The following is a 21478-nucleotide window of genomic DNA, read 5'->3' as shown; positions in this document are numbered from 1 at the left end:
GCTCTGCTTAGCGGAGAGCCTGCTTCCCTTCCTCTCTCTCTGCCTGCCTCTCTTGTGATTTCTCTCTGTCAAATAAATAAATAAAATCTTAAAAAAAAAATGTCTATGGCAAAGATGTTGATGGTGAAACTACCTGCATCCATTCAGAAAGATTTATTGTTAGGTGTTTGGATCGGTGGCAACTATCAAATGCTACAAATGGGAGTGAATATTGGTACAGAGTGCCTTGAAAACCCCACTTGACATTATTTTATGAAACTGAATATGTGCACATGTTATAACCTTTGAATTCAAAGGTGTGTACCTTAATGAATATCTTACTTAAGTACATTATATTACTTATACAATAATTATAGCTTCGTAGCTTATAATACTATACATTTGAAAATAACTCAAATATTAAAAGAAAAAGGAAAATGTGATATAATCATAAAACATAAGTATAAAAGGGTGAAAAGGAATGAACTAATATATTGATGAGAAAATTGTAAGTTTCTAAAGGGTACATGCAGTAGGATACCAATCATGTATAGTGTAAAAATATGCAAAATTACAGTCTATGGTTTAGAAATGCATGAGTACAACAAATGTATGGAAGAGTTAATGCAGTTGACACAAGTACCATCAGAGTATTCAACGATGTGAGCAATATTGATTTCTTGAGCTCTGTGTTTGGTAAATGAATATTATATAACCTGTATGCATTTTTGTATATCTGAAATATTTTATGGTATATTTTAAAATAGGTTTAAAATGAGATTAGGCAGTCCTACTTCTGAAGCTAAGTTTTAACAACTACATTATTTCTTAGACTCTTAGATATCAACTGAACTCTTGCTATTCATGAATCTAATCAGGGCAGTGGTGAGAAAAAGAAGGCCATAACAGCACTTCACTATGAACAATATAAAACAGTTACTTGAATAAAAACCAATCAACCTAATAGCTAAAACCAACAATTCTGACTCCTCACACATACCTCCAGAAAGAGAAAGGAAGAAGAGCGAAGGAAGTAGGGTAGAAGGGAAGAGACAGATATTTGAAACTCTGATCAAGAAAACAGAAAAAAAGTATTAGGAACACAAGCACCTGAGTGGCTCAGTCAGTCTCTTGATTTACACTCAGGTCATGATCTCAGGGTGGTGAGATCAAACCCCACCTGGGCTTAGTCCATCTCCCTTTTCTCTCCTCCGCCCCCCCCGCCACATACTTGTGCATGTGCTCTCTCTGTCTCTTTTTAAAATGAATAAATAAAATACTTTTTAAAAGCATTAGGGATAAAATGTTGCTATAATGGTGGAGATATAAATAATAAAAAGAGAATATTGTATACTAACAACTTCAAAAATCTGATAAAGGTTAAGTTTCAATAAAGTATGTTAACTGAATTGATTCTAGAGATGGGACATATGAACAAACAAATGATGATGAAATATTTGAAAAAGAAAGGCGATTATGCTGAGTGAAATAAATCAAGCAGAGAAAGTCAATTATTATATGGTTTCACTTGTGGAGCATAAGGAATAACATGGAGAACATTAGGAGAAGGAAAGGGAAAGTGAATTGGGGGAAATTAGAGGGGGAGACAAAGCATGAGAGATTGTGGACTCTGAGAAACAAACTGAGGGTTTTGGAGGGGAGGAGGGTGAGGGTTTGGGTGAGCCTGGTGGTGGGTATTAAGGAGGGCACAGACTGCATGGAGCACTGGGTGTGTTGCATAAGCAATGAATCTTGGAACACTGAAAAAAATAAAATTAAAGTTAAAAAAAGAAAGTTGATCTATTTTCCTTCTTCTTTTCTTCTTACATAAAGAGTTAATCAAAGCCTGATTGTTTTAGAATAAATTCCCACAAACCTTTAAGGTACATACACTTTCTCTAATAATTAACTTGTCCAGTGCATAGAAAATGTAAGACCTTTTGAGTATATTCCTAGGTTTCATGTATCCACTAATAAAAATTAGGCTAGGATAATATATTGCTTATTTTAATTTTATTTTATGATTTTTCCCATCATGATAAATATACTCCTTAATACCCATCCTCTATTTCACCCATCTTCCCATCTACCTCCCCTCTGGTAACCATCTGTTTTTTCTCTATAGTTAAGAATCTGTTTCTTGGTTTGTCTCTCTCTCTTTCTTTCTCTCTCTCTTTTTTCCTTTAGTTGTTTGTTTTCTTTCTTAAATTCTACATATGAGTAACATTGTATGGCATTTGTCTTTCTCTGACCAGCTTATTTTGCTTAACATTATACCCTCTAGCTCTGTCTGTTTGCTGCAAATGGCAAATTTTTTTTTTTTTTTTTTTTTTTTTTTTTTTTTTTTGCTGAACAATACCCCATTGCATATATATACCATCTCTTCTTTATCCATTCATCTATGAATGGACACTTGTACTGCTTCTATAGTTTGGCTATTGTAAATAATGCTGTAACAAACATAGGAGTGCATGTATCTTTTTGAATTAGTATTTTTGTATTTTTTGGATAAATGCCCAGTAGTTTGATTATTGGATGATAGGTAGTTGTATTTCTAATCTTTTGAGAAGCCTTTATACTGTCTTTGATAGTGGCTGCACCAGTCTGCCTTCCCACTGGCAGTGCAAAAAAGTTCCTTTTTCTCCACATCCTAGCCAACATTTGCTCTTTCTTGTGTTCTTGATTTAAGCCATTTTGAAAGGTGTGAAGTGATATCTTATTGTAGTTTTGATTTGTATTTCCCTGATGATCAGTGATGTTGAGCATCTGTTGGCCATCTGTTTGTCTTCTTTGGAGAAATGTTTGTTCATGTCTTTGGGCCACTTTAAAGTTATATTATTTGTTTTGAGGGTATTGAATTGTAATGGCTCTTTACATAGTTTGGATGCCAACCCTTCATCAGATAAGTTGTTTGCAAATATCTTCTCCCACTCAGTAGTTTGCCTTTTAGCTTTGTTGATTAATTCCTTGGCTGTGCAGAAGCTTTTCACGTTGTTAAGTCCTGATATCTTATTTTGCTTTTATTTCCCTTGCCTCAGGAGACATATCCAGAAAAATATTGCTATGGCCAATGTCAGAGAAGTTACTGCCTATGTTCTCTCCTAGGATTTTTATGGTTTCAGGCCTTACATATAAGTTTTTAATCCATTTTGAGTTTATTTTGGGGTATGGTAAAAGAAAGTGGTCTAGTTTCATTCTTTTGCACGTAGCTGTCCTGTTTTCCCAATACAATTTGTTGAACAGACTTTTTCCCATTCTATGTTCATTTCTTCTTTGTTGAAGATTAATTGACCACGTAATTTGAGGTTTATTTCTAGGTTTTCTATTCTATATCATTAATCTATTTGTTTATTTGTATACCAGAACCATACAGTTTTAATTACTACCATTTTGTAATATAACTTGAAATCTGTAGTGATAGCTCCAATTTTGTTTTTCTTGAAGGTTGCTTTGGCTATTCAAGGTCTTTTTCAGTTCCATACAAATTTTAGGATTGTTTGTTCTAGTTCTGTGGAAAATGCTGTTGGAATTTTGATAGTGATTTAATACAGATTGCATTAAATCTGTAGACTGTTTTAGGTAATGTAGGTATTTAACAATGTTTTTTCTTCCAACACAAGAGCATGAAATGTCTTTCCATTTTTTTGTGTTGTTGAATTTCTTTCATTGAAATCTTATTGTTTTCAGATCACAAGTCTTTCACCTCTTTAGTTAAGTTTATACCTATGTATTCTATTGGTGCAATTATAAATGGAATTATTTTCTTAATTTCACATTTTTCTGCTTTATTATTTGTGCTGAGGAATTCAATGGATTTCTGAATATTGATTTTTCTATTTTGTGACTTTACTGAATTCATTTATCAATTCTAGTAGGTTTTTGGTGGAGTCTTTGGGTTTTCTATGTATAGTGTCATGTCATCTGCAAATAGAGTTTTATTTCTTCCTTATCAATTTGGATGTCTTTTATTTCTTATGTTGTCTAATTGCTGTGGCTAGGACTTCTAGTACCATGTTGGTTAACAGTGGTGAGAGTGCATGGCCTAGTCCTATTCCTCACCTTAGAGGAAAAGCTCTCAGTTTTTCACCATTGAGTATGATGTTGACTGTTGGTTTTTCACTTATGGCCTTTATTATGTGGAGTAGGTTCACTCTAGACCTATTTGCAGACGGGTTTTATTTTTTAAATCATGAATGGATTTTGTACTTTGTTGAATGCTATTTCTGAGTCTATTGAAATGATCATGTGGTTCTTATCCTTTATCTTATTGATGTGATGTATCGTGTCGATTGTTTTAAGAATATTGACCCACCATTGCATCCCAGGAATAAATCCCACTTGATCATGGTATATCATTTTTTTAATGTATCTGATCATCCAAAAAGAAAATCAGTAAGGAAACAGTGGTTTTGAATGACACACCAAACCAGATGGATTTAGCAGATATATTCAGAACATTCCATTCTAAAACAGCAGAATACACATTCTATTCTTTTCTTTTTAAAAAGATTTTATTTATTTGTCAGAGAGAGAGCGAGCACAAGTAGTGAGAGAGGAATGCGAGGGAGAATGATGCTCCTTGCTGAGCAAGGAGCCCAATGCAAGATTCAATCCCAGGACTCTAGGATCATGACCTGAGCCAAAGGCAGACACTTAAGTGGCTGAGCCACCCAGGTGTCCCTACATATTCTTTGCAAATGCACATGGAACATTCTCCAGAATATGTCACATATTAGGCCACAAAAGGAGTCTCAACAAATTCAAAAAGATCAAAGTCATACCATGCATCTTTTCCAAACCAACACTACAAAACTAGAAGGCAACCAGAGTAAAAAATCTGGAAAGACCACAAATACATGGAGGTTAAATAATATAATACTAAATAATAAATGGATCAACCAAGAAATCAAAGAAGCAAAAAATGACAAAGAAATGAAAATCAAAACACAACTGTCTAAAATCTTTGAGTTGCAAGAAAATTCGTTCTAAGAGAGAACTTACTAACAATACAGACCTACCTCAAGAAGCAAGGAAATCTCAAATAAACAATCCAAACTTGTACCTAAAAGAGTTAGAAAAAAAAATAAATAAAACCCAAACCTTTGAAAAGGAAGGAAATAATAAAGATCAGAGTAGAAATATATGATAAAGAATTTTTTTAAAAAAATGGAACCAGTCAAAGCAAACAGGAGCTGAATTTTTAAAAAGATAACAAAATGGCTAGACCTCTAGCCAGAGTCATCAAAATAAATAAATAAATAAATAAATAAATAAAAAGAGTAAGAGAGAGGGCCCAAGTAAACACATTGCTTATTAACATGTGTGTAGGAAAACTAATAGAACATTAGCAGAATAAGTGTACTGTATTAAGGATATATGCCATGATTATTTATATCTTTATTTAATACAAGAATAATTCAATCTTAAGTGTATTGATATCCAGGTACTCACAATCTATTCTCTCACATTGTATGAGTAATTACGGGTCACATGACTTCACCCAATTTTATGGGTGGAGGATAACTGAGAAAGGTAGTGCCCGGCTGAGAAGTCATTTCCCAGCAACTATTTCTACTTCTGAGAAGTAGTCCATAAATGTTTTGATGGGACTGTAGCTATCTACTCCACCAAACATTAAAAATGGGCTATTAGCATTTGGAACAAATTGCAGCAATCTGTACACTTGACCATGGTAGTTTCAGAAATGGGCAAGTAACTTAAAACTGATCTAATCATTTTCAGTCAGGATTTGAGCTGGCAATGCTGAGATGCAAATTCTTACTCAGCTGCTGAATATGATCTTGGGACATGCTACTATTAAATCTTCCTGTGGTCAGAAGAGGAAATGCTGTCTGAAAATGGAGCCAACCAAATTGGAGGAAAAGAAAACAAACAAACAGAGATAGATCCTGATTTTTAAATGTTAGTTAAACCCTGAATCAAGCCTCATCTGAAAAACATCAGATTAGGCCTGGGGTGTTTAATTATGTGAACTAATTAATTTCATATTTTGCTTAACTTAATTTGGTTGAGTGTTCACTTATTTGCAGCTAACCACGTTCTTATACAAAAATTAATGAGAGTTCATTATTGTGGCCAGTTAACATACAGCTTTAGAGAAAACAACAGCCAATTTGTAAGAGGAGTGGGAAAACAAATCCTATTAACATTCATAAAAAAATCTATTAATAAGGCATGAGCAAAACATATGAAATATATTAGAATGTATATTTAAAGGTCTGGATTCAGACTTTAATAGAATTATCATATAGTGATATTTTGGAAGATCTGCATCATAAATTAACATGGATGAGAGTATTTGTTTTGGAGAATCATTCTTCAACTTTTTCCTCTGGTTTTATACATTATTGATTTTTTTTTTTATGGGGATAATTTCATTCTCTATGTTTTCCTAGCAAATGATCCACTTTATGGAGGTTTTCAAATTCATGAGCACAGTGTCTCACTTAGTCTTCTCTCATAATTACTGGGCTGTGATGTCTTCCATAACTGCAGGAATAGCTTCTGTTTGTTCCTAACGTTTGTACTTTTGTTTCTCCATCTTTCCTGATTAGCCACATTAGATGTTTATAGAGTGGTTCTGACCCCATATTACCCTTTTTTAACTCAGAGGAAGTAGAGACTGATTGTGTTGCTGAATACAAGTTGTTTATAAATAATGTGATGCTCAATTGGTTTCAGCATAGGAATCTGGCAATAGCTTTGGCCAAGACTAAATCAGGAAAAACAAAAACAAAACAAAAACAAACCCTTATGCATCCATTCTTATTAAGGCAAACACCAGTCTGTCATTATATTTCTTCTCAATTCTAACTTCCCTACTTACCTAATTCAACATTCCCTGGTCTTTGCCTTTAAGTATTTTTTGATAGCAGCTTGGAGCTTGTGAGCCATTTCTGGAGATTAAGCAGAAAGTGGGTCTGAGTTTGAGTCCTAATGATAACAAAACTGCTATTTTATGAGATATGAATAGGCAACAATATGACTTTTTGAATGTGAGATGAGGAATTCTCTATTTTTTTAAGCTACTGTTTCTTTATAAAAGCAGTTTGATTCTGTTTATCAGGGGTTGGAGAATCTTTTCTGTAAAGAGCTGGAGATGAAATATTTTAGGTCTTGTAGGCCATATGGTCTCTGCTGCAACTACACACCTCTGTCAACAAATGGTGTTCACTGAAACTTTATCTACAAAACTAATGGTGGATTATATCCAATCATTGTGATGATTCTCTTTCTCTTTCTTATTTTCAATTTTATCTGTTAAATACTGAGGTGGATTATATACATTTTCTCAATATGACTGTTTCTATTTTTTCCTATTTCTATTTTTATTTTTTATTTTATTTTATTTTGTTTTAAATATTTATTTTTTACTTATTTTAGAGGGGGGTAGATGGGGCAAAGGGAAAAAGAGAGAGATTCTCAAGCAGACTCTGTCAAGCAGACTCCACACTGAACTCAGAGCTGGGTGTAGGGCCACATCTCACAAACCATCTGAGCCAAAACCAAGATTCAGACACTCAACTGATTATAATACCCAGGTGCCCCAATGAAATTGTTTTTCTTATGATAAGAACTTTTAAGATGTATTCTCTTAGCAATTTTCAAATATGCAATGCAGTATTACTAACTGTAGTTACCATGTTCTTTATTATATCCCCAGTACTTACATATTTTATAACTGGAAATTTGTGCATTTGGACTTTTTTTCTCATTTCACCCAACCCCCAAATCCTTGCTTCTGGGGACCACTGGCTTGTTCTTTATCAGTATCTATGAGCTTTATAAAAATTCCTTTAAGTCTACATGTAAGTAAGATCATATGGTATTTTTATTTTTCTCTCTGACTTATTTCAGTTAGCATAATGCTCTCTAGGTCCATCCACATTGTTGCAGATGGCAAGATTTCATTTTTTATGTCATATTAATAATATTTGAATTGTAAATTTGGTCATTATAAAATAATCCAATGAACAATCCAAAAAAGAAATTAAGAAAATAATTCAATTTTCAATATTCTTCAAAAAGAATAAAATACTTAGGGATTAAATTAAGCAAGTAGGTTAAAGACTTGTACACTGATGACTATTAAACATTGCCAAAAGAAATTAAAGATATAAATAAATGGAAAGCTGCCACACTACTCCATTCATGGACTGAAAGTCTTCATGGATTGGAAGATTTACATTGCTAAGATAGCAGTACTGTACAAAGTGATCTACATTTTAATTCAGTCCCTTTTAAAATCCTACAAAAGTTTTTTGTAGAACTTGAAAAATCCATGCTAAAATTCATATAGAGTCTCAAGGGATTTCGGATAGACAAAACAACCGTAAAAAGAGAAAAACAAATTTGCATGTCTCATATTTCCTGATTTTACAAAGCTACAGTAATCAAAATAGTGTGGTATTGCCATAAAGAATGCCATATAGACCAACAGAAGAGAATAGAGAGCCAGAAATAAACCCTGTGTATATGATCAAATGATTTTTGGCAATAGTGCCAATCAATTTATGAAATATTTTCTTCTTCCCTGACATTTTCCTTCTGGTCTTGCAGTAAGTCAACCTGGGACCCCCCCCCCCCATGCTGCAGACAATTACTGATCTGATTTCTATCAACACATTATCTTTTTGCCTGTTCTAGAACTTGACATAAATGGAATAACATAGTATAGACTCTTTTGTGTCTGCCTTCTTTTGTTCACTTACCTGGTAACTGTAAGAGAGGTTTGTCAATTTTTATTGACAAGAAGTACTCCAGTATATAAATATGCCATAATACGTTTATCTTTTCACATGTTAATTATTTTGGCTTCTAGATTTTCTAAATAACTTTTCTACTAATATCTGTGTATTTGTCCTTTGGGAACATATATTTCCATTTCACTATTTGCCTAAGAGTAACACCATATGATAAGTATATGTTTACTTCTATAAGAAATTTCCAAAACAGTCATAAAATTTACACCGCTATATACAATGTGTGAGAATTCCAACTATTCAACCTCCTCAGCAAATATTTAATATTTTAATATTTAAGAGTAAACATTCAATTTTTTAAATAGTAAATATTTTTTTGTTTGGTTTGGTTTGGTACAAGAAGGTGTTTTTATTAAAGCACGGGGACAGTAGCTGTGGGCAGAAAGAGCTGCCAATAGTATATATTTACTATTCTGGTGGTATACAGTAGTATCTCAGTGTTTTTTTTTTCATTTTGTTTTAATTTTTAGGATTTTATTTATTTGAGAGAGAGAGAGAAAGAGAAAGAGAGGATGAGTGTGGGGAGGAGCAGTGGGAGAAGCAGACTCCCCACTGGACAGGAAGCCCCACACAGGGCTCAGTCCTAGGACCCTCACATCATAACTTGAGCTGAAGACAGGAGCCATAACCAACAGAACCACCCAGGTGCATCTCTCTATGGTTTTAATTTGCATTCTCTAGTGTCTCGTGATCATTGCCCAATGATATTGCTTATGTCTTCATGTGCCTACTGAACATTTGTATATATCTATTTGTGAAATGGGATTTTTTGCCCATTATGTATTGGATATTTACATTATTATCACTCATCTATAAGAGTTAGTTATATATTATGAGTATATTATCTTTGTCAGAAATACATATTACAAATATTTTTTCTCAGTCTGTGATTTGACTTTTCTACAATACAAGTTTTCTTTTTACAATATAAGTTTTTATAATAGGATTTTTTAAAGATTTATTTATTATTTTTTTGGAGAGAGACAGCACAAGACAAGCAGATGTGTAGAGGGAGAGGGAGAGAGAATCCCAAGCAAACTCTGCACTGAGTGCAGAGGAAACATGGGGCTGGATCTTATGACCATGAGCTCACAATCATGAACTGTAACCAGGAGTTGTGACACTTAACCGACAGTCACCCAGGTGCCCCTGGACTATACAAGTTTTTAATTATGATTAACTCCAATCATTCAAGTTTTTGTAGTAGTATGTTTTGTGCCCTCTCATGAAAACTTGACTAGTGAGAGGTTCATTTTGAGTTACTTTTATGAATGGTGTAATTAAGGGTTTAGGTTTCTTTTTATTTATTTATTTATTTTTTAACAAGTTCATACAGTTGGTTCAGCACCATTTGTTGAAAAAAAAAATGACAGTTTTCCCTTTGAATTGTCTTCTGAGTCTGTTTGCAGACTCTATTTGATCCAAAGATCTTTATGTTTATCATTAGGCCACAAGGTCTTAACCACTGTAGCTTTATGGTGATTCTTGAAATTAGATGGCATTACGACCTTAAAGCCATTCTTTAATTTTTATCTTTAAAATTGGTTCTTCTCAGTCCTTTGCATTTTATATGAATTTTAGATTGCTTTGTCAATTCCGATGAAATAGACTGCTAGAATGTGTTGGGATTTTCTAGAATTTGTAGAAAAATTTGTAAATAATGGAAATATGAAAAATGTTGAGTTTTCCAGTCCATGAACATGTTGTAGTTTTTATTTATTTAGGCCTTTTAAAATATTTCTCAATAATGTAGTATACTTTCCAGTATATAAGCATTGTGCATATTTTTGTTAATTTCATTACTATTTCCTGATTTTGATGTAATTATAAATTATATTCTTTTTAAATTTTAAATTTTTAACTTTTGCTGCTAGAAATACAAGTGATTTGTCTTACATTGGTCTAGTATTCTGCAACTTTGCTAAGTTAATTATATCTACTAGTTGTTTGGGAGATAATTTAGTATATTCTATGAAAGGCATTATTTCCTGTGTGAATAATTTATTTATTTCCTCCACATATTAATCTTCTTTTTCATTATTGCATTGGCTAAGAGTTGCAGTAGAATATCTAATAGAAGTGGTCAGATTGGTAAGTCTGTGTTCACTATATCAAAGTGCTCAATATTTCACTAAAAATTTGATGTTAGCTGTCGATGCCCTTAACCAAAAAAGTAAAGGTCCCTTGGTGAGAGTTTTAAATATGAATAATTGTTCAATTTCGTCAAATGTTTATGTGACTCTTTTTAGATAATCATAAGATATTTTTATTTGTTTTGGTGTAATATTGAGACATAAACACCAGTAGGGTTTTTTCAAGATACAACTTATACATAATAAAATTCTCCAATTCAAGTTATATATTTTAATGGGTAGTTTTGCATGATATATTTATCATTTTATTTTTTAAATACATGTATTTTTATAATTTGAGGATGTGTACAATTGGACTTTTTTTCTTTTTTTCTGGGATCCAATTTGACAATGACTGTTTTTAGTATATTACTTTATCTAGTGTAATTTGACTATCATTTAATATAATTATTGATTTTGTTGGATTTAAACCTACCATCTTGCTAATTTTATCTATTCATCTCTTTTTTCCTTTCTTCTTTTATTCCTTCCACTTTGTTTAGGATAAACTGAGTGTTGGGCTTGTTTGCACGTATTTTATCACTATCCCCATTGTTGGCATGTAACTTATACTTTTAAAAATTTGTGTTTGCTCTTGCATTTAACATACTTATTTAACTGATCATACTCTACCTTCAAATTCAAATTCAAAAGGCATGACTGCATTTTACTTAGACTGTATGAATCTTAAAGCCTATACTTTTGTTTCTTGCCTTCCATCTTTGTGTTATTATTATCTTATTTTTCACTTCTATATATGTTATAAACTCCACAATACATTCTTATTATTTGTGGACACTATGAATATTATCATTCAGCTTTATTCTATTTTATTTTATTTTTTTAAATGCCTGGGATCATGATCTGAGCTGAAGGCAGACATAACCGACTGAGCCACTCAGGTGCCCCTGTCATTCAGCTTTAAACAGTTTTATTTAAGATATAATTAACCTACAATAAACTATACATATGTAAATTATGATAATTTTGAAATCTGTAAATTAAGAAATTTCTTTTACTTTTGCATTCATTTTTATAAATTCTGTTGATCTTTATCTTAGAAATCGAGAATTCCATCTGATGTCTTAGTCTTTCCTTCAGAAGCATTTCCTGTAAAATCTTTTGCAGTGCATGTCCGTTGACAATAAATTCTCTCACTACCTTGTAAGAAAAAGTCTTCTAGTGATCATTTTTTACAAGATAATATCAGTAGGAATAGAATTCTGTCATTTTTTTTTTTAACTTTAAAGGTGTCACTTCATTTTCTTCTGGCTTACATTGTTTCTAACAACTGATCTAGTATGACTTACATTTGTTCCTCTGAAAATCTTGCATTTTTTAAATCTTGCCTACCCACCTCCAACTGCCTTTATTCCCAGCTGCCTTCAAAATGGACTCCTTACTTTTGTTTTTCAGCAGTTTGATGATAATGTGTTTATGTGTGCCTGTATGTGTTTGTTGCTTTCTGTATTTTCCTGTTTGAGATTTTCTGAACTTCTGGATCTGTGCTTTGTTGTATTTCATTAATTTTGGAAAATTTTAGGCCACTATTTTTCTAAACATTTTTTAAAAAATTATTTATCGATTTGACAGAGAGATCACGAGTAGGCAGAGACAGGTGGGGTGGGGGTATGGGGAAGCAGGCTCCCCACTGAGCAGAGAGCCTGATGCGGGGCTCAGTCCCAGGACCCTGAGATCATGACTCGAGCCAAAGGCAGAGACTTAACCCACTGAGCCACTCAGGCACCCCTAAACATTTCTTCTGCTCATTCTCTTCCCTTTTTTCTTTCTGAAAATACCAATTCATGTGTGAGCTGATTCATATTGCTACACAGTACTTGGGAGCTTTGCTCTGGTTCCCAAACATACATAAGCTTTTTTATCCTTTTCTATTTCAGTCAATTTTCATTGAGTTCTCTTCAACTTCACATATTCTTTCCTCATATATGTCCAAATTACTGATTAACCCATTAAAGGAATCTCTTATTTCTGATACTGTGGTTTTGTTTTTTTTAAATCTCTAGCATTTTCATTTGACTTTTCCTATACTTATTATCTTTCTGCTCAAATTGTCTATCTCTTTATGTCTGTTGTCTACCTATAACAAATTGAACACAGCTATTTTCAAGTCCCTGTATTATAGATCAGGCCTATGGATCATCTCTGATCTGTTGATTGCTTTACTTCTTAATAATGGGTTGGGTTTTTTCCTTATCTTTTGTGTCTCAGATTATTATTTAATTGAATATCGAAAACTTTGTGAAGAACAATAGAGACTAAGATAAATATTACACTCTGACATGAACGTGAATCTTCTCTAAAGCCTGTGTTATGTGGAATTCAGCCAAACTAGTCAAGACTCAAGCTGGGTTTGGGTTTTGTTATAATGATTTTCTTTTGACTACAGGAAATTTTTTTAGTGGTGACTTGCTTTTACCTTGTGCTTAGAATAGGGTGTGGGGTGTGAAGGGTTTTTTCCCCAAACTCCTCTCTTGGCAGTCCTTATATACCTGTAACACTGAGAAGGTTTTTCCTTATGCAATGTAGAAAGAAGTCTCTATTTTCTTGTTTCAGCTTAAATATCATATAGACCAGGCAGCATTGGCTTTGCAGGGGGCAGCTTTTATCAGAATTCTAACCCCTTCTACTGATGGAGCCAAACTCTGACTTGTATTCTTTGTGGCTCTTGGGAGGGAAAGTGCTGTTTACCCTTTCTTCCCTGTCTCACCGACTGCAATATTTTTATTAGTGCAATATTGCTAGTCACAGCAAGTTTCCTGCCCATCCATCCATGTGTAGAGGGTTTTTGCTTTTATCTGTCCTCCAGGAGTTGTAGATCTTTGCTTATGTCCTGGAGGTGGGAGGTTTTCCTATCAGTTCTCCAAAGGAAGAAGAATTTGCTTCTGTTTTTCCTACAAGCAATCAATTTTTGAATGGGTCTGTGCTAAGGTGGGATTATTTCTGTGTCTCCAATTGTTCCATATAAGAGATATTATTTTAGGAACTGGAATTCATATGTTAACAAGAAAAAAATATTTGCCCTGTAGGATTACATTCTAGTTGGAGACATGGATGAATAATATAATATAATATAATATAATATAATATAATATAATATAAATTTTTTGTGTCACATCACTGATTAAGAAAGTGAAATTTGTAGGAAAAATTAAGCATCATAAAGACATAGGGAATGATGGGGTGAAGATCTTTTAGATCTTGTAGATGATGTGGTCAGGCAAACTTTTTCAGAAAAGGTAACTTGACGATTAAAACCAATGTAAAGTTTGACTTAAGTCAAGATTGTTAAGGGAAGTTTCTCTTTTCTAGGAAAAATGATACATTTACAAATTTATAGAATATTCAAAAATGTATCAATAAGCTCAAGGAAAAAAAAAACACACTTCAGTTCAATTTAAGTTATCTCCATGACCTCACTACCTGCATCTCTGAGCATTACTCTCTTTTTTTCTATCTTATCTAGCAGAGAAAAATACCTCTATAATGTCTAAAAGCAATTTCATATCATTAAGAGGTAAGATGACCAAAGTATCTTAGCTTTAACTTGCTGAGCTATTATACAATCTCTTAAAACATTCTAAATTAACTCTGACTCTCACTGTAGTGTTGACATGCAAATTCTATTCTTAAATATTGACGAAAAGCCAATATTAAGTTCATGCAGAACAAGCTATAATATCATTATTGTTCAAGCAGAAGTTAGAGAAAAGAAAATACAAGCTGCAATCATGGTATACACATGAGATAAACAATTATGACACAAAAATCAGGATATAAAATAATATTTTTTGAAATGATGAAAGAAACATAAGAAAACTAACATTGGAAATTGAGTAATTATAGTTATCTACAGTTTTAAAAGATAGAAACAGCTCTGCTTAGCCAAATCTGGGCAGAATAATGAGATTCCATTCAAAATTGTATAAGTATGCTTATTTATTGTAACATTGTATTATAATGCATAATAAATAAGCAAAATAAATAATATAAACAAATATAAATAAAATACTTTGCTTTCTGATACTAAATCTGTAACTATAATTTTTATTGCATTAAATATATATATATATTTCTGACTTTCCTTAAATTTATTTTTTTTATTTTTTATAAACATATAATGTATTTTTATCCCCAGGGGTACAGGTCTGTGAATCACCAGGTTTACACACTTCACAGCACTCATCATAGCACATACCTTCCCCAATGTCCATAACACCCCTCCCCCTCTCCCAACCCCACCTCCCCCAGCAACCTCCAGTTTGTTTTGTGAGATTAAAAGTCACTTATGGTTTGTCTAACTCCCAATCCCATCTTGTTTCATTTATTCTTCTCCTATCCCTCTAACCCCCCATGTTGCATCTCCACTTCCTCATATCATGGAGATCATATGATAGTTGTCTTTCTCCGATTGACTTATTTCACTAAGCATGATACCCTCTAGTTCCATCCACATCGTCGCAATTGGCAAGATTTCATTTCTTTTGATGGCTGCATAGTATTCCATTGTGTATATATATAACATCTTCCGTATCCATTCATCTGTTGATGGACATCTAGGTTCTTTCCATAGTTTGGCTATTATAGACATTGCTGCTATAAACATTCAGGTGCACGTGACCCTTCGGATCACTACATTTGTATCTTTAGGGTAAATACCCAGTAGTTCAATTGCTGGGTCATAGGGTAGTTCTATTTTGAACATTTTGAGGAACCTCCAAGCTGTTTTCCAGAGTGGCTGCAGCAGCTTGCATTCCCACCAACAGTGTAGGAGGGTTCCCCTTTCTCCGCATCCTCACCAGCATCTGTCATTTCTTGACTCTTTAATTTTAGCCATTCTGACTGGTGTGAGGTGATATCTCATTGTGGTTTTGATTTGTATTTCCCTGATGCCGAGGGATGTGGAGCACTTTTTCATGTGTTTGTTGGCCATCTGGATGTCTTCTTTGCAGAAATGTCTGTTCATGTCCTCTGCCCATTTCTTGATTGGATTCTTGGTTCTTTGGGTGTTGAGTTTGCTAAGTTCCTTATAGATTTTGGACACTAGCCTTTAATCTGATATGTCGTTTGCAAATATCTTCTCCCATTCTGTCAGTTGTCTTTTGGTTTTGTTAACTGTTTCCTTTGCTGTGCAAAAGATTTTGATCTTGAAATCCCAATAGTTCATTTTTGCCCTTGCTTCCCTTGCTTTTGGCAATGTTCCTAGGAAGATGTTGCTGCGGCTAACGTCAAAGAGGTTGCTGCCTGCGTTCTCCTCAAGGATTTTGATGGATTCCTTTCTCACATTGAGGTCCTACATCCATTTTGAGTCTATTTTCGTGTGTGGTGTAAGGAAGTGGTCCAGTTTCATTTTTCTGCATGTGGCTGTCCAATTTTCCCAGCACCATTTATTGAAGAGGCTGTCTTTTTTCCATTGGACATTTTTTCCTGCTATGTCCAAGATTAGTTGACCACAGAGTTGAGGGTCTATTTCTGGGCTCTCTATTCTGTTCCATTGATCTATGTGTCTGTTTTTGTGCCAGTACCATGCTGTCTTGATGATGACAGCTTTGTAATAGATCTTGAAGTCCAGAATTGTGATGCCACCAACTTTGGATTCTTTTTCAATATTCCTTTGGCTATTCGAGGTCTTTTCTGGTTCCATATAAATTTTAGGACTATTTGTTCCATTTCTTTGTGATTTTGATAGGGATTGCATTAAATGTGTAGATTGCTTTAGGTAGCATAGACGTTTTCACAATATTTATTCTTCCAATCCAGGAGGATGGAACATTTTTCCTTTCTTTGTGACTTCCTCAATTTCTTTCATGAGTACTTTTTAGTTTTCTGCTTATAGATTCATAGCCTCTTTGGTTAGGTTTATTCCTAGGTATCTTACAGTTTTGGGTGCAATTGTAAATGGGATTGACTCCTTAATTTCTCTTTCTTCTGTCTTGTTGTTGGTGTACAGAAATGCAACTGATTTCTGTGCATTGATTTTATATCCTGACACTTTACGGAATTCCTGTACAAGTTCTAGGAGTTTTGGAGTGGAGACTTTTACGTTTTCCACATATAGTATGATATCATCTGTGAAGAGTGATAGTTTGACTTCTTCTTTGCCGATTTGGATGCCTTTAATTTCTTTTTGTTGTCTGATTGCTGAGGCTAGGACTTCTAGTACTATGTTGAATAGCAGTGGTGATAATGGACATCCCTGCCGTGTTCCTGACCTTAGTGGAAAAGCTTTCAGTTTTTCTCCATTGACAATGATATTTGCGGTGGGTTTCTCATAGATGGCTTTGATAATATTGAGGTATGTGCCCTCTATCCCTACACTTTGAAGAGTTTTGATCAGGAAGGGATGCTGTACTTTGTCAAATGCTTTTTCAGCATCTATTGAGAGTATCATATGGTTCTTGTTCTTTCTTTTATTAATGTGTTGTATCACATTGATTGATTTGAGGATGTTGAACCAACCTTGCAGCCCTGGAATAAATCCCACTTGGTCGTGGTGAATAATCCTTTTAATGTACTGTTGAATCCTATTGGCTAGTATTTTGGTGAGAATTTTTGCATCTGTGTTCATCAAGGATATTGGTCTGTAGTTCTCTTTTTTGGTGGGATCCTTGTCTGGTTTTGGGATCAAGATGATGCTGGCCTCATAAAATAAGTTTGGAAGTTTTCCTTCCATTTCTATTTTTTGGAACAGTTTCAGGAGAATAGGAATTAGTTCTTCTTTAAATGTTTGGTAGAATTCCCCTGGGAAGCCGTCTGGCCCTGGGCTTTTGTTTGTTTGGAGATTTTTGATGACTGTTTCAATCTCCTTACTGGTTATGGGCCTGTTCAGGTTTTCTATTTCTTCCTGGTTCAGTTGTGGTAGTTTATATGTCTCTAGGAATGCATCCATTTCTTCCAGATTGTCAAATTTGTTGACGTAGAGTTGCTCATAGTATGTTCTTCTAATTGTCTGTATTTCTTTGTTGTTAGTTGTGATCTCTCCTCTTTCATTCATAATTTTATTTATTTGGGTCCTTTCTCTTTTCTTTTTGATAAGTCTGGCCAGGGGCTTATCAATCTTATTGATTCTTTCAAAGAACCAGCTTCTAGTTTCATTGATTTTTTCTATTGTTTTTTGTTTGTTTGTTTGTTTCTATTTCATTGATTTCTGCTCTGATCTTTATGATTTCTCTTCTCCTGCTGGGTTTAGGGTTTCTTTCTTGTTCTTTCTCCACTCCAACTCCTTTATGTGTAGGGTTAGGTTGTGTACTTGAGACCTTTCTTGTTTCTTGAGAAAGGCCTGCACCGCTATATAATTTCCTCTCAGGACTGCCTTTGCTGTGTCCCACAGATTTTGAACCGTTGTGTTTTCATTATCATTTGTTTCCACGATTTTTTTCAATTCTTCTTTAATTTCCTGGTTGACCCATTCATTCTTTAGAAGGATGTTGTTTAGTCTCCATGTGTTTGGGTTCTTTTCAAATTTTCTCTTGTAATTGAGTTCTAGCTTCAGAGCATTGTGGTGTGAAAATATGCAGGGAATGATCCTAATCTTTTGATACTGTTTTAGACCTGATTTGTGACCAAGGATATGATCTATTCTGGAAAATGTTCCATGTGCTCTAGAGAAGAATGTGTATTCTGTTGCTTTGGGATGAAATGTTCTGAATATATCTGTGATGTCCATCTGGTCCAGTGTGTCATCTGAGGCCTTTATTTCCTTGTTGATCTTTTGCCTGGATGATCTGTCCATTTCAGTGAGGGGAGTGTTAAAATCCCCTACTATTATTGTATTATTATTGATGTGTTCCTTTGATTTTGTTATTAATTGGTTGATATAGTTGGCTGCTCCCACATTAGGGGCATAGATATTTAAAATTGTTAGATCTTCTTGTTGGACAGACCCTTTGAGTAGGATATAGTGTCCTTCCTCATCTCTTATTATAGTCTTTGGCTTAAAATCTAATTGATCTGATATAAAGACTGCCACCCCGGCTTTCTTCTGATGCCCATTAGCATGGTAAATTGTTTTCCACCCCCTCACTTTAAATCTGGAGGTCTTCACGTCTAAAATGAGTTTCTTGTAGGCAACATACTGATGGGTTTTGTTTTTTTTATCCATTCTGATACCCTGTGTCTTCTGATTGGGGCATTTAGCCCATTAACATTCAGGGTAACTATTGAGAGATATGAATTTAGTGCCATTATTAGCCTGTAAGGTGACTGTTACTGTATATTGTCTCTGGACCTTTCTGATCTACTACTTTTAGGCTCTCTCTTTGCTTAGAGGACCCCTTTCAATATTTCCTGTAGAGCTGGTTTGGTGTTTGCAAATTTTTCAGTTTTTGTCTGTCCTGGAAGCTTTTTATCTCTCCTTCTATTTTCAATGATAGCCTAGCTGGATAGAGTATTCTTGGCTGCATGTTTTTCTCATTTAGTGCTCTGAATATATCATGCCAGCTCCTTCTGGCCTGCCAGGTCTCTGTGGATAAGTCTGCTGCCAATCTAATATTTTTACCATTGTATGTTACAGACTTCTTTTCTCGGGCTGCTTTCAGGATTTTCTCTTTGTCACTAAGACTTGTAAATTTTACTATTAGGTGATGCGGTGTGGGGCTATTCTGATTGATTTTGAGGGGGATCTCTGCACCTCCTTGATTTTGATGCTTGTTCCCTTTGCCATATTAGGGAAATTCTCTCCAATAATTCTCTCCAATAGAACTTCTACTCCCCTCTCTTTCTTCTTCTTCTGGAATCCCAATTATTCTAATGTTGTTTTGTCTTATTGTGTCACTTATCTCTTGAATTCTCCCCTCATGGTCCAGTAGCTGTTTGTCCCTCTTTTGCTCCGCTTCTTTATTCTCTGTCATTTGGTCTTCTATATCACTAATTCTTTCTTCTGCTTCATTGATCCTAGCAGTGAGAGCCTCCATTTTTGATTGCACCTCATTAATAGCTTTTTTGATTTCAACTTGGTTAGATTTTAGTTCTTTAATTTCTCCAGAAAGGGCTTTTATATCTCCAGAGAGGGTTTCTCTAATATCTTCCATGCCTTTTTCGAGCCTGGCTAGAACCTTCAGAATCATCATTCTGAACTCTAGATCTGACATATTACCAATGTCTGTGTTGATTAGGTCCCTAGCCTTTGGTACTGCCTCTTGTTCTTTTGTTTGTGGTGATTTTTTCCACCTTGTCATTTTGTCCAGATAAGAGGATATGAAGGATCAAATAAAATACTAAAAGTGTGGCAAAGACCCCAGAAAAATGCGCTGTAACCAAATCACAAGAGACCCCAAATTGTGGGGGTTAGAAAGGGGATAAAAAAAACGTTCAGGAAAAAAAAGGAAAAAATTAAAAAAAGAAAACAAATAAAGAAAAAAATATAAAAAAGAATGAAAAAATATATATTTTAGATAAACTAGTCAAAAAACTTTAAAAAAGAAAAGGTTAAAAGTTTTAAAAAATTTAGCAGAAGAAAAAAAAGAAAGAAAAAAAAATTGAATTAACGGCAGGACTAAAGAATCATGGGGAGAAAGCCATGAGTTCTGTGCTTTGCTTTCTCCTCCTCTGGAATTCCGCTGCTGTCCTAGGTATTGAACCTGCTTTCCTTGATAGATGAACTTCGTTCTGGCTGGATATTTTGTTGATCTTCTGGGGTAGGGGCATGTTGTAGTGATTCTCAAGTGTCTTTGCCCGAGGCGGAATTGCACCGCCCTTACCGGGGGCCGGACTAAGTAATCGGCTCGGGTTCGCTTTTGGGAGCTTTTGTTCCCTGAACACTTTCCGTAGAGATCCAAGGATGGGAATGAAAATGGCGGCCTCCCAGTCTCTGGCCTGGAGGAGCCGAGAGCCCGGGGCCCCACTCCTCAGTGGGCCCCAGAGAACAGCACCCAATCACTCCTGTATCCCCAGCCTCAAGCCACGATCAGAGCTCACCCAGCCTGCTACCGGTTCAAGGTAACCCCGAGCTGAGAGTTCAGTCCTCGGCTCTGGCTCTGTAGCCTGCTTCTCCGTTCTAATACCTGGGAGTTCTGTGACACTCCAACACCCCTGATCCTTCTGTGACCCTGCGGGACCTGGGGCCATGCTGACCCTGCGTGGGCTTCACCCCGGTTTAGCCTCTGGAGCAATGTCCCTCAGTGGAACAGACTTTTAAAAGTCCTGATTTTGGGGGCACCTGGGTGGCTCACTGGGTTAAGCCTCTGCCTTTGGCTCAGGTCATGATCCCAGGGTGCTGGGATCAACCCCACATCCAGCTCTCTGCTCAGCAGGGAGCCTGCTTCCTCCTCTCTCTCTGACTGCCTCTCTGCCTACTTGTGATCTCTGTCTGTTAAATAAATAAAATTAAAAAAAAAAAAAGTCCTGATTTTGTGCTCCGTTGCTCAGCCGCTTGCCGGGAGCCGGCTCCTCCCCCCGCAGTCTATCTTCCCCTCATTTTCTATTCACTTCTCTGCCAGTCCTACCTTCCAGAAAGTGGTTGATTTTCTGCTTCTAGAATTGCTGTTCTTCTCTTCGATCTCCCGTTGGATTTGTATGTGTTTGCAATGTTTAGATAAGCTATCTAGCTGATCTCCTGCTACCAGATGT

This window comes from Meles meles, chromosome 5 (assembly GCF_922984935.1).
Source record: "Meles meles chromosome 5, mMelMel3.1 paternal haplotype, whole genome shotgun sequence".
Taxonomy (NCBI): Eukaryota; Metazoa; Chordata; class Mammalia; order Carnivora; family Mustelidae; genus Meles; species Meles meles.
Note: the sequence above shows the minus strand (reverse complement) of the source record.